This window comes from Cupressus sempervirens, chromosome 6, assembly GCF_028749045.1.
Source record: "Cupressus sempervirens isolate cs-2001-9-10 chromosome 6, ASM2874904v1, whole genome shotgun sequence".
NCBI lineage: Eukaryota > Viridiplantae > Streptophyta > Pinopsida > Cupressales > Cupressaceae > Cupressus > Cupressus sempervirens.
In genome coordinates, this window is record NC_143123.1 from 196,031,410 (window position 1) to 196,046,431 (window position 15,022).

Here is a 15,022-nt window from a genome sequence, read left to right on the forward strand (position 1 = left end):
CCAAATCTAGAAAAGAGCACCACCATTGAAAAGTTTAAGAAATTCTACCCAAAATAAAATAAAAATTGCACCTAATTTGGAGTCTGGATGACTGATTTATGGCCTTTCAAAGTCGAACTATCAAATCAAAACAGCATCTGGAGAGGGGTTTGGGTAGAAAACTATGGGCTTAAATATGATGGTCAAATAATCATCACAATAGTTGAAAAGTGCCTAGGAATGATGGTTAGATGACTATCAAATTTAATCTCGTGAAATGATGATGTCAGCCAAAAGAAGGCCACCTAGGTGATGTGGTAGGCTAAGAAGGCATATGGACAGTACAGTCAGATGACTTCACTTGTATGGTTTTGTATGGTAGGTACTGACATGGTTAGGGTACAACTATTGAGTTAGCATAGATGTGGATGCCTACATGTCTTGGTTACATGGTGTACCTATGGCTCACAGTTAGTCTACATGGTCAGGAGTCCAAGTTGGCAATGGGGCCATGTGACATGGTGCAACGGCTATGATGTGGTTGTGTGTCATAGTGTGACTAGTCAGAGTAGTTGCCAGGAAGTTTGTGCCATGCCAAAAAACTAATGCATGGTAGCCAAAACTTTCTCAGAGTGTCAGACTAGAAAAATAGGTGGTGGCTATCGAGATTTATAAGCCAAAGGGTTGCAATGTGGAATAGTCCCACATTGACCATGGGTGGAGCACTAGAAGTAGTAAAAAGAAAACTTGCTGGCATAAAAGTAAATAAAGTGAAGTGACCGAAAAGACTAATATTTTCAGTTGTGGTGTCTGTCAATAGACTATGAAATTTGACAAAATTTGTAAGTCTGATGTTGGATTATGTCGTTGTGAGCCAGAAAATGGTATTAAGCAACTACTTAAAGGAATATTCCTATAGAATATGTTGTACAGGGCCGGGGTGTAACTGCCTAATACCTATGCAAAAAAAAGAATTCTCTATTGCCCAAAGGGCAAAAAAAATTCAAAAAAATAGCTTCAAAAATTTAAAGAGAAAAAAAAAGATTAGAAAATCAATTAAATAGATCAAATAATGACCATACAAATCATGCAAATCGGGGATTTGGGTGCCAATTTGCAAAAAATAATGGACTCAAAATTGACTTTGGCCTAGGGTAGGCAAATTTATAGCCAATTTTCACTAAATCGACATTTCAAACACAATGGCGAGGTCCATTCTAGCTCTAGATGCTCCCAATGACTGCAATACTCTAGATTTGGGCTGAGGTGCTAAAGCAACAATGGTCTCAAATGGCTATGTGAAGAGAAATTCTCCAAGAGCTCTGATACCATGTAAGAATTTTCCTTAGGGAAAAATTCACCCAAGACCAAAGAACTCAAGCACAAGCACAACAATAGACCAAAGAGAGTATGATCAAGATGATGATATAATATTCATTCAATATTTTGAAGTACACTAGGAGTGCCTATATATAAAGGCCTCTAGATGCTTCTAGAATGCATAGGAATCAACAACATGATAAGTCATACAACCAAGCACATGTCCACCATATATGGGTTATCCTCCATTGAGCACAGGAGTAAGTGTGATGATGAGAGGATAAGCCTACAAAGGTGTAGCATGAAAAATAATGTTGTAGGCACCATGTGCTAAATTAGGAGTGTGAATAATTGTGTTGTCTAAATGACAACTCATAAGAGTACGCAAACTCTTAGTGTCTCACCTAAGAAATAATAAAATAATGCAAAATAATAAAATAATGCATTAATGTAAGTAAAGTGTAATAAGTAAATACTTGTTTACACAACAATATGATTGTGGATCCTTGTGTACAGTAGTTGTAGGAGGTCTCTTTATCATTTGAGGAGATAGTAGATTCTTTGGGACATGTTCTACATTCATCCTTGCTTAGTCTAACATTTTTCTTTTTAGCAGCATTAGAAGGGGCAACAATTAGTATCGACATAGGGACAATTGAGCAGGTTTTAGAGGCATCTTTGATCTTTCGAATTCTTTCTACACATCGGGGAAGCATCTCATTTGTACCTATGATATTTTTTCTTCCAAAGGGGAGGAACATTATTTAGTAGTCATGGATCAGCTTCTACATTGGAGCAACTATCATTGATTGAAACTCTTCATTAGGCAGGGGGGACTACCTTGTCTCCTTTCTTCTTCTCTCTTTTATGGGGGGTGACTTTTTCCTCTTATGGGGATTTGTTCTTCTCATACTTCTCTTTTGTATATACTTGATGTATGTCGTAATGGGGGGGTCTTGATTACTCCATCCATCCATGCATCTTGTCTTTTCATCTCTCTTTTTGGGGGAGGGTTTTTCCCATGAGGTTTTCCCTCTTTCTCCACTTTATGAGAGATTGCATTGAATTATGTACATGGGTACCTAACATGGCATAGTGGTTGGGACCCATTATGCATTTCATCCTAGATTTTGTAAGCTTAAGTGCATTCCCCTAAGTTGCACTTAAGGGAAGGTGTTGGTGTAAATAATTATTCACTATTTACAATTACTTAAGTTTACTTATATTAATGCATTATTTTATTATTATTCATTATTTTATTATTTCTTAGGTGAGACACTTAGGAGTTTGCATACTTTTATGAGTTGTCATGTTGATAACACTAGAGTAAGAAACTATAATTTAGCACATGGTGTCTACAACACTAGAGTTTGCATAATTAACTAAGTTGTCATGTAGACAACACAATCATTTGCACTCCTATTTTAGCACATGGTGTTTACAACATTATTTTGCATGCTACACCTTTGTAGGCTTATCCTCTCATCATTTCACTTACTCCTGTGCTTAATAGAGGATAATCCACACCTGGTGGACATGTGCTTGGTTGTATGACTTATCATGTTGCTAATTTCTAGGCATTCTAAAAGCATTCTGAAGGCCTTTATTTACAGGCACTCCTAGTGTACTTTACCATTGAATTGAATACATATTGTTATTTTAATCATACTCTTTTTGGTCTACTATTGTGCTTGTGCTTGAGTTCCTTGATCTTGAGTGAATTTTTCCCTAAGGAAAATTCTTACATAAATGGTGGTTTTTTCCTTGGGGTGGGAGGAGATAGAGGCACCAATTTCAAAGTCTTGACAAGTTTTTTGTTCAACTATATGGTAGGCTATCTTTATGAATGTTCCAGTTGTGACTAACACCTTTGAAATGCATTCAACATTTTGTAGGGGTAGGGTGAGGAGAATAATTCAAAGCCCTTCTAGCCCTAGTATAATTGACTCACCTTGACCTTCCTTCCTTACCTTTTCTTATATTCTCAACCCAGTCGAGTGAAAAGAGAGTGGCTCACCTTCCATCCATGTTACTAGGTGAGTGAAATAGTTTCCTACCAATAGGTGAGAGATGAGTAGTTTAGAGGTATATCTTCCCACCTAGCTTGCTTGATTATAGGTTAGTGAAACACTTTCAACTCTCTTGCCCCACTTGACTTGGATATAAAGGTGTTATAAGCGGTATTCTTAGAAGTAGGCCTTAACTCACCTTCCCTTGAGCGCACTTCCTACCTTCATATGCGTACTCACCTCCTTCCCCTAACTTAATTAATATAGGAAGGCTGGGCTAAGAAGAAACCAATACTTAAGTAAGGTAGATCCATTCTCATTACTACATGTAATTACATAATGATCTCATCATGAGAAGAGATAGGAAGGTTCACAATAGAGAAAGCCTTTCTTTATGTGGTAGGCATGCATAGCTCAATCCTCAACCTAACTCATGTCGGTAGATGAAATGATATACCTCCCTATGCTATGCATAGCTCCATAATGTTGGTGGATGTAGGAAGTGGTATGCCTACCTTACCACTCTATGGATCTATCCACACCTATGTGAACCCCCCCTAGAATAGTAGGGCAACATGATTAGGATAACTCAACTGAATATACCCCTACAATTCTATGGTTTCTTTCCTTGGCCTTGAAGGTTCTCCCAACCTTTACACTAGTAGGGCCAAAGTCTATGTGTAACATGCTAACCCTACTGCCCCACTATAGAGGATAGGGAAAAGGCCTTTAGAATAGTAGGGCTAGATTCTATATGTAACATGCTAACCTTGTTGCCCCACTATAGAGGATAGGGCATATAAAGGTAGGGGTCTAGTTCATATGACTATGCCCTAATATTATATTATCGAAGCATGAATAATCTTCCCTAGAATTATTTAGGGAGGGGGGATTATTGGATTAGCCCCTCCCTTTCCCTTTCAATATAGGGGGTAAGTGGTGAAGAGCCTACCATTATTGTGGTATGATGGGAAAATCATAGGAGGACAGTATTCTAGTTTGAGGTATGATGGTGTACTAGAGTTTAGACTGACAGGATTGGTCAATCAAACATGCAATGAAGGCTCAACTCAAAGGTCATTTGGATAAATATCTTAATTACCAACCTCCCCACAACTACAATAGTATAATTCTCACACTTCCTCACTATCAAAGATCCCTTTCATTTGCCTACAAGCATTGAACAATATGAAAATATTATATTGTAACTATAACAAACCCATTTTGAATTTCTCCAGCCCTTGATCCCATAACTAACTTCATCCTTATCTTTGAAAATTCTCAAGAAATATTTATTTCAATCAAATGTAGGCCTCAAATTAATTACTTTCCAAATTTTTCTTCCTTCCCTTTCTTGCTTAACACTACACTTTTCTTGGTCAATATTAGGCTCGGTTAGCATTGTTTTTGATCAATTAATATTGCACATCCTTTAGTTCATCATTAGCTACTCGATGAAAAAATGTAGTAGCTCAATTAATACTAAGATTCTTCATTGACCAACTAAATTGTCTTCCACTTCATGACTTTATAAATTGTGTATACATGATCTCAACACTTAATCATATCATTAAAAACAATCAAACCAACATTACACTATTAGAATCTAACTCATTCAAGTTTTCATTGAAATCTATACACTTATCATTATACTTTCTTTGAATCTCTTTATTTTTCAAATGATATGGCACTCTACTAAATTAGCATAATATCTTACCAATCAGGCTTGACATCAATGAAAACATAACAACTAATATGAATCTTCTACAAACAATAACATCATTATTAGTTGGGGCTTACACACCCCCTCCCCTCTTGATATTCTTGTATGTTCAATAAAAAACTATACAAATACTTTTCAATAAATATTTTTAAAGAAAGAAATGATTTTTAGTAAAGAAAGAAATTCCATAATAGAATTGATTTACAATACAACCAAGAATCAGAAAGAATAGTAATTTCAGTAGGTAAATTTTGAGTAATAAGATTATGGAATGAAAATTAATTATTCAAATATACATGGGGTAGTTAGATTCCTTCTTTTGATCATAGGCTTGAGGCTAGGTGGTTCCATATAAATGGATATCATAACATGGGTTTTAATAGTGAAATAAGAAGATACCTAGGCCCTTCAAGAGATTTTTGAATTATAGGAAATTATGAAATAATATTAGTAGGTGAAGGTGTAATGCCTTGCCCAGAGATCCTTGGAACACAAGGATAAAACTTGCACTGAATAACATTTTTCTTAAGATAAGTTACTTAACAACAACATAAAGTAACCAAGTGTAAGAATGAAACATCTACTCAAGATAATAAAGTAGGCAACATGGATAAAATCACATGTCCACCTACACTAGAAGAAGTTTTACGAACACTTCCAAAGATCCCCAAGCACCAAGTCATAACTCATAGCCCAAAGATCACACAAATCATGAGAATATACAAAGGAGATGTTATTTTTAAACCCAAAGTAAAAGGTCATAGCATGGTTAAACATGCAGGTCCATTTCCAACTAACCATAACATAATCAAGAATCATAAATGGAGACCCTCAAACAATCATGCACAAGACAAGGGATCAAGATTACAATCACTCATCTACTAGACACCATGCTAAAAGACAAACGTTGATTCCTAAAATTTGGCTAAGTCTAAAATTTTGAAGCCTTAAAATCTAAGTTTGAAATTTTGAAGTCTTGAAATCTAACTAAGTCTAAAATCCTAAAGCACTGGAATTTTCTAGATTCTTTATCTTAACTCCTAGAGGGTTAGAGCCTATCTTAAATGAATCAATGCATATATGAACATGTATCTTAAGTAAAAGAAAGAAGAGTATGCGATAAGAAAGAAGAGTGCACCAACATATACTTTAAATGATAAATTTTATACACCCTATAGCTGATCTATTTTAATATAGGAAGATGCAAGACCCTACAGGGTATTCAAAACTATAATTTACATATTCTCAAAGTGAGTGCAAGCACTCACTATTTTCCATGTGAGAACATAGCCACGATGATCACGCAAGGTAGGATTTACTCTTACACAAGTACTATTCCCTATGATCCACATGAGTTTCCCCATTAGGATTGCACAAGAATTTGTATTTCCACATGAGAGAGTACATACTCATGCAAGATAGTACATACTCCCATGAGATAATTCCAATTCCATGCAACATAAATCTAGAAGCACAACAAGAAAGCAAGAAGAAATGCATAAAAACGTGAAACCTCCACACTAGGGACTACTAGATCAACATAATTCGAGGAATGATCAATCAAGAGCATAGAAGTAGATCTAAGAACTTGAATGAAGATAAAATAAACATTGCAATAACATACATTCATCTATACAAAAACATAAATCTACAAAATGAACATAAACAATATTACAATGAAAAGGAAAGAACACACACATGATATAACCGAATAAAATCAACTGTGCTAATTTCCTCCCTACCATAATGGCATCATAAAACCTCAAGGTCCCTAACCATACCCCCGAGAATAAATATCAAATTTTCAACAAGATTGTTTGGAGTTGTCTCATGAAATCTTTCTTACCAATAAACCATCCATTAGCATCAAATGAAATAAGAACATCTAACATGTTAATCTACCAATACCATCACTAATCCAAAGCATTGGTAAGAAACATCATCAAAGCAATAAGATACAATCATCATGATAAATGAATGTATCAAGTAACATACTAATCATCATCTAAACATGATATCAAATGCATCCAAAGTAAAACATAAATCACAAGAAATCATACTTCGGATACACTAAAGTACCAAGTGAACATCTAGCATCGGCCTCAAACTAGAAGTAGACCATCTCTATACACTAGTCTCAAGTAGTGATAAAGGTAGCTATGCCTCCCAACCACATGGTACCTGTAGGCCCACACCTACCATGCTCATGGAGATAATGACCTGACTACAATCACATAAGAAAATCACCCATGGCTAATGATGAGGCTAAATATTGCCTCTATTTCATGATAGTTTTAAACACTTTGGTAATACTCTATTTCATTTTCATTAGGACATTGTGAACTTCTGTTTACCTAAACCAATGATTAACCTCTTGGTAGATAGTATGTCATCTTTTGCCAATCTCATATATATGATGCAGTATTTCATATAATCATTAGAATGTGTGTTCTTATATTTGAATTTAATTTGATAATGCTTATTTGCAAATATCTCTGCATTATAACTAACTTTTTAGCAATGAAGCTAAAGATGATTGGAAGAATTCAAAGATGAACGTTGAAGACAACCAATAGCATTCAAGGAGAAAAGAATGTTGAAGATCAGCTTCGGTAGAGAAAAATCATAATGGTACCAAAGGACATGACTACAAGTATGGAGGAGCTATGAAGACTACTACATTCTCTACATTTATTATTATGGAAAGTGGTTGTTTAGACTTTATTATTCCTGCCTTGAGCCGTTATCTTTTCTTCCCACCTGGACTTGTTATTTTCCTTCTTTCTCTCCTACGAATTTATAGCTAGGTTGTTTACTTTTCTATTTTAGAATAAGCATCAATCTTCTATATATAGGGATCAGACCAAGTGTGTTATTTTAGTTAGAAGGAGAAAGTTTATGAAAACAAATTGTTAACTTTTGCAGTGAGTTGATTTTACAGTTCTACATATTGTTCCCATGTAATGAATTTCTAAAATATAATGAAATAGTTTTTGGCTTCTATCCTATGTTAGTAGTTTAGTTGAAGCCAACCAAGGGGGACCACTTGGGGGTTGGATTAGATTAGGATAGTATAGATTTATTTCCAAGCATTTTTAGTAGTGCAAGTAGAAGTTGTAAGTTCCTCCCTATAGCATCATACTTTGTGAATGTTCCTGCAACATCTGTGAGAATAGTTATAGTAGATGAAATGAGTTGGAATTTATGTTAGCCTTTCATTGTATTTCCAATATTCATAAAGAGTTAGGTGTGTTAGCTTCTTATAGCAATAGTGTAAGTTCTTTTTCTTGCATTTTACTTTCTTGCAGCATAAGCATAGTGACTCATTAAGAGACCTAGTGCACATATTGTGCCAACCATTTCAAGTATACATCCCTGGGTTGACAAGATTAAATACACCTCATAGTGGGAAAAATAATCCTTAGAATGAATACACTATTCCTAAGCATGGCCTAGAGCATAATTATTATATACCTATTGTGAGGTAGACTAGCTAACACACACACAACAATCAAATATGATACCAACGTCTATATGATCATGGAGAAAATGGATTACATTAGGTCATTGGTCAAGCCTAGTAAAGATAACTATGTAGGGACTCAAGTGGAGTTTAATACGCTTGGCATCAGAAATCCCAAGCTAAACTGGTATGGTAAATCAACTCCCTTGGGAGGTCACTTACCCAGTGTGATAACATCATTTCCCTCAAAGGCCACAAACCATTTCCCTTATATAGCATGGTAAATCAACTCCCTCAAGAGGCCACATACAATACAAGTATTCTCTTATCTTATCTTTAAGTTTTATTCCCATTAATTAATTTTGGTTGTCACTTATTATAACCTCTCCATATTACCTTGTCAACCACTTTCAAGATGTGGTACACAAGAGAAGCCACTCCACTACCTACTTGATGGGGACACAACCCACGCGCAGAATGGACACAATAGGAAAAGATAAATTGTATTAATTGTGAAAATAAGCTAGTACATTCAGTACAGAGAAAATAGACTTCAAAACATGCCCTAAGGGCTTACAATAACATAAATCTAGAGATAATTTCTCCTTTCAGTACCTCCTCTCAAACTCCACTCCAAACTGCCTTTTACAATGCCAGAAATGTCCTTAAATAGACCTCGGAGGGTTAAGGACTAGGAATACATTCTAGAAAGTGCTAGTAGGCATCACTGACCAAGTAGAAGGCTCTAGAAGCTACGTTAGAAGTTGGTGCAAATCTAGAAGAATCCAAAAATGGTAACCGAACTTCTGGGAGGCATAACTTTTGAACCGTAGCTCCGATTGACAAACCGTTTACATTTTTGGAAAGCTCTTGAAGTGCTCTATAGCGCTATGGACCAGCTTTGCTTGTCCCCCATTTTTTGGCCCTTTTCGAGGTCATTTAATTCCCCTAACCTAACTTTGAAGCATTCTTAGGAGGTCTCCAAAACCCAAAAACTGTGATAACTTTCAAACCGTGGGGCCTTTTGACCTAATTCTTTTTATGGAATGCTCTAAATTACAATTACATTCATTTGGCCAATTTACACCTCCTAGTTCACCAAAATGATGGCTCAATTACATACTCCTATTTTTTTGGCATTTACACATATCCCAAGGTGTTCAAATACTCTATCCTAGAACATTGATAGTGGAACTATGAGAGTTGACACTTTTATTTGACCCAAATGGGTATCCAAAAATGAAAACACATGAAACAGAAACTAAGTCTAAGTACATTTTTTTTGGGTGACATAGGATTGCCCTTATACCTCTAGATGCTCCTGCATCACTACTCTACATTTCCATGGTCATTAGATGATGAGTGCTTGTACGTAATGCAAGCTTGTAACCCAACCCCCAAATGAGAAATCCCTCAATTGGCCTATATCCAAGAGTTCGGGTCTCACAAGATCTTATCATACGCATGTGCTTGTGTGTGGGAACAACCAACTTCATGAAATAAATCAAAAAAATCAAATATAAAGTTTCCATTAAACTATTAAATCACAATAATTGATAATTTCTACGACCACCATGGATTCCTAAATGCACAAATACTTCACTGGTCTAGTCACAAATGCATAATGAATCTAGATTTGCGAATCAACCAGATGATTTATTATTTAATTAAGCAAGATACATCACCCATACAGGGATGCCATTGGCTCAGTATGAACAATCAAGTCACTAACTCCATGTACCACTACTAGGGATATGAGTCATGAAAAATAAACAACCCAATCAAATGTAGATGCACAATAATAATATAGCCAAAGAGGCAATTCACAAAATCACATAAAAAATCATTTAATGAATTTCATTAAAATAATCTATTTAAATCATTTATTTGCACCATAATAAAAGTTTACTACAAGAAAAATGTAAATATCCATAGCATAAGCACATCACAATAAATCCAACAATATCTGTATCAATGATCCAAAACCATAATCTCATCAATTAAGCATAAGCATAAACAACCAGCTAAGGCAACAATAATCAAATCACCCCAATGGTGTAGATCACTCATGGGTCCCAATCATGATCACTTATGAAGAAATCTTGATTGTCAAGATTTCATCCCTCAGGATGACTTATATGAATAAAATGGAAGAGGCACTACAAAAGGAGAAAAGATTGATAGTTAGTACAAGAAAAGAAGCATAATTTTAATTACCATTATTTGAGTTCCTAATATACAAAAGTCTGAATATTTAAACATTGCAAATAGAAGGGGTCCTCCTCATAACCATGAATTACCTCCATAATCCTTATACATAAAATGGGAACTTAATAAATCATTGACCTTTCGTTGGGGGTGATTGAACATATTTGAAGATTTCAAGGTAGGAAATGTAACGTGTTTACTGTAATGCTAATAGTGTTGCTAATAGGCTAGCTATCTTGTAACAACTAAAATAAACATGGAATTTTTTTTCCCCTATTGATACTTAGTGTAAAATCCCATCTTGAATGTTGTCAAATATGGGACAAAAAAACTCATCTTTATAAAGACACACTTAAGTTTCTCTCTAAACCAAATGTTAGTAATAAAGAATATAATAGAAGTGTTATTGAGCTTGTTTTATTGCACTTGACATAGATACATTGATTTCCTTCAAGAAAAAAAATATCAAGTTACTTTTAAGGGTGAAGTGTTGAAGCTCTCACTAAAGGATGTATTTAGGACTAGCTCAATGATGTTGTTGCGTGAGATTAAGTTGGTGATGGGAGAGATGCCTTTCTCTCATCTTTACACCCTTACTAAGTAAATACAATTATCTCTTCCATGTTTTTAATAATTCTCCTAAGTATGTAGGGTAATCAAAAGAGACAATTCAAACATTAATAAAAATTGTCATAAATGCTTAGTGGTGTGGCAAATTGAAGAAAGTAATGGATGATCTATTTCTCAAGCTAGGGTTTACCCAAATAACAAAAATTGGTATTAGATCAACTCTTATTTATCTAACCCATAAGCGCCTCTCATTATCAAATCATTGGATGAAATTCTTTGCATCAAAAAGAGAAGTAGGAAATTGAATTCTTAGAGGTGGTTGTAAAAAAGTCCTCAATACTAGAGTTTTATTGAACATTTTATCTAGTGATAAAGTGTGCTTCTAGAAGATGGTCATGTAGAGAAAGGTGGAGAAAATGTTCACACTTAAGAAAAGTCAAGGATAGAATGTGATTGCTAATTTTTTCTTGTTTTATTTACCATTAATGACCATATATTATCACTATAAATATTATGATAATGTAAAGGTCCTTTGGTCGGACAACTAAACCATTCAATCTTGATTTGAAATAACTATACAAGAATAAAACACGTAAAATTAGTTTCACCAATAAAAAATGGATTATAGTAAAAGATCTCAAAACTCGTTTTCCAATCCTCTTCATTCATAAGAGTAGTCTTTAGAATCTCCTCAACATTAGAGGTCAAGCGGTCATTGGCTATGATGCCTAAGTGTGAGGAGTGTAAAGATGGAAGCATAGAGAAAGGTGGGAAAACTATTCACACTCAAGAATAGTTAAAGGTATAACATGATTCTAACTTTTATTTGTTTATAACTAATGACCATTTATTATGATTATAAGCTTTTGATAATATAAAGGTCATCTTGTGGAACAACCAAATGTTGCAATCTTAAATTTAGGAATCAATATACCAAAATACAACTCCCTAAAATAAATTTGACCAATTAAAAAACTAACACATTTAAATATTTGAAAAATATTTCTTGTAATCAACCCTCTTTGTGGATAAAATGGTCTTTGGAATCTTGTCAACATTAGAAGTCTATTGGTCATTCACTTTTTTCCCCTACATGCAAGGATTCCAAAGTTGGTAGTGTAGAGAAAAGTGGGGAAATTGTTTGTGTTCAAGAATAGTTAAAGGTATAATTTCATTGTTTGGTTTATCATTAATAACATATTATGACTAGGTAAACTTTTTATGGTATAAAGCCCTTCCTATAGAACAACTAAATGTTGCTATCTTATATTAGAATCAACATACTGGAACATAACTCCCCAAAACCAATTTCACTGATAAAAAATAAATATATGAATATTTTTGTTGCAATCCTCTTCCTTCATAACCAAAAAGACACCAATGTATAGAAAGACATAATAATCATTTGCATTAGGAATAGTTTAAAGATATACTATGTGTTTTTTTTGCTAATTGCCAATAACCATATATTATTACTAGATAAGTTCCACATAATGTAAAGGCCCTCCCGCTGCAACAATTGAACTATTATTATCTTAAATTTAGAAATTGATATACCAAAATATAACTTCCCAAAACCAATTTCATAGATTAAAAAAAAAAACAAAAACAAATTTAAATATGTGAAAATACGTGTTTTAATTCTCTTCCGGCCTGAGTTAGACTAGAGATAGAATTCATAGTCTTGAAAGAGAGGTCACAAGTTCAAATCCCACAAAAGGTAAGATATGACAAGAGACAATTTCAAATCCAACAAAAGGTAAGATATGACACGAGGCAAGTTCAAATCTCACAAGAAGTAAGATAAGATACGAGGTGAATAAGATATGATATGAGACAACTTAGTACATGTATGTTGACAGATCACGAGTTCAAACTCTACACACAAAAAAGAATGATATAAAACAAGTTCAAATCCCACTAGAGATAAAATATAATACGAAGCAAGCTCAAATCTTATAGACAACAAAATTTAGTACAAGACAAATAAGATATGATATGAAACAAATTAAAAAATATATATGCTTCATATCCTAAACCATTAAAAAATCTCTCTCAATCAGCTCTTCTTGTTGTAAAAATCTCCATAAAGTGAATAGAACCACACAATCAGAACCACACAATCAGGTCTTACTCTAGCAGTGAGAAATTATGAATGAAGTTGACTTGTTTGCTAATATCAAATTGAGTGGATAGAGGAATTGATCACTTTGTTTTTGGTATATGTCAACAAGAGCCATAAAATTTCCATCTGCTTTGGACCGTTCTTTGTTGAAGGTCCTGGTGACTGCCACGCAAGCGTCATGGATACCAACAAATCTTTATCATGGCAGGCGTAGCAAGAAACGATCACATCAACGCTGGTTTCTATCATGTTTTTGTGACTTCTACGACCCCTATCGCTTTGGCTTTGTCTTCAGGAAGGGGACCCAACTTTCCTTTTCTTCTCTACGCTATCATTGACATGTTAAACGATAGCATTGACAAAGAAAACGTCAAGTTCTCTTTCATAAATAACTCCCATGGACCCCTTCTTCTTCATCTTCATATTGGGTTCAAACAAAATTCATACTAGGATCTGCACTTCTATAAGGTGTCATGGATTTGTTGATAAGGATTATGGATTCCTACTTGGTTTCCAGTTTATATATATTTTAGAATAGTGTGTTGTGTATGATTTAGTCTTAACAAGGGATATTGGGTGGATAAGGTTGACAAGATTTTTTTAAAGATTATTTTGTTTTAAATTATTTTAATTTGATTGGTTATGTTTTAATGATTTTAGTGGGTAGTAGGAGAGCTTTTTGATCATTTTCTTTCTAGCTATTTTGAATTGATTGTCTATGTTTAGATGATTTTGTGGATTGTGTCGAGGAGAGCTTCTTATGAGAATTTCGCTTCAAGTTGATTTGAGTTGGTTGGTTATGCTTTAGTGATTTGGTAGAGAGTTGTTGAGTTGTATTTTGATCATTTTGCTTCAAGCTACCTTGAATTGATTCATCATGATTGGATGATTTGGTGAATAGCATCGACTAGAGCTTCTTGGGAGAATCTTGCTTCGAGCTATCTTGAGTTGGTTGGTCATGCTCTACTGAATTGGTGAATGTGTTGAAAAACTCTTCCTAGTAGTATCTAGCTTCAAGCTACCTTGAGTTGGTTGGTTATGCTTAAATGATTTGGTCGATAGCATTGATCAAAGTTGCTTGGGAGAATTTTGCTTCAAGTTATCTTGAAGTGGTTGGTCATGATTGATTGATTTGGCAAATAGTGTTGACTAAAGCTTATTGGGAAAATGTTGTTTTAAGCTATTGTGAGTTGATTGGTCATGTTTCGATGATTTGGTGGATAGTATTGAAGTGGTTGTACTTCAAACTACCTTGAATTGATCGGTCTTTTTCTTTTCTAGATTGAACCACGCGCTTTTTGTTTTCAGCACTTTTGTGTGATACACTAATTACTTGTTGTTTGTTGCAACATCCTTTTATTTTCTCCCATCCAATAATTTTACTTGTTTGGAACATTAACCCTATGCTTGTTGTTTGAAGCATTTAACTATATGGTTTTGTTTTTAACATTTTTTTGTGAAGTACTCATGGTTGTTGCAAGTTGTCAACCTTTATGTTATTTTGTCTTTTATTGATTATTTTTGGAACATTCTTTTATTTGCACTCATCTAATTATATCAATGATTTTTTAACTTCTCTATTACAAATGCACTTTATTTGTAAGATTTTAACTTTTCCAAACATT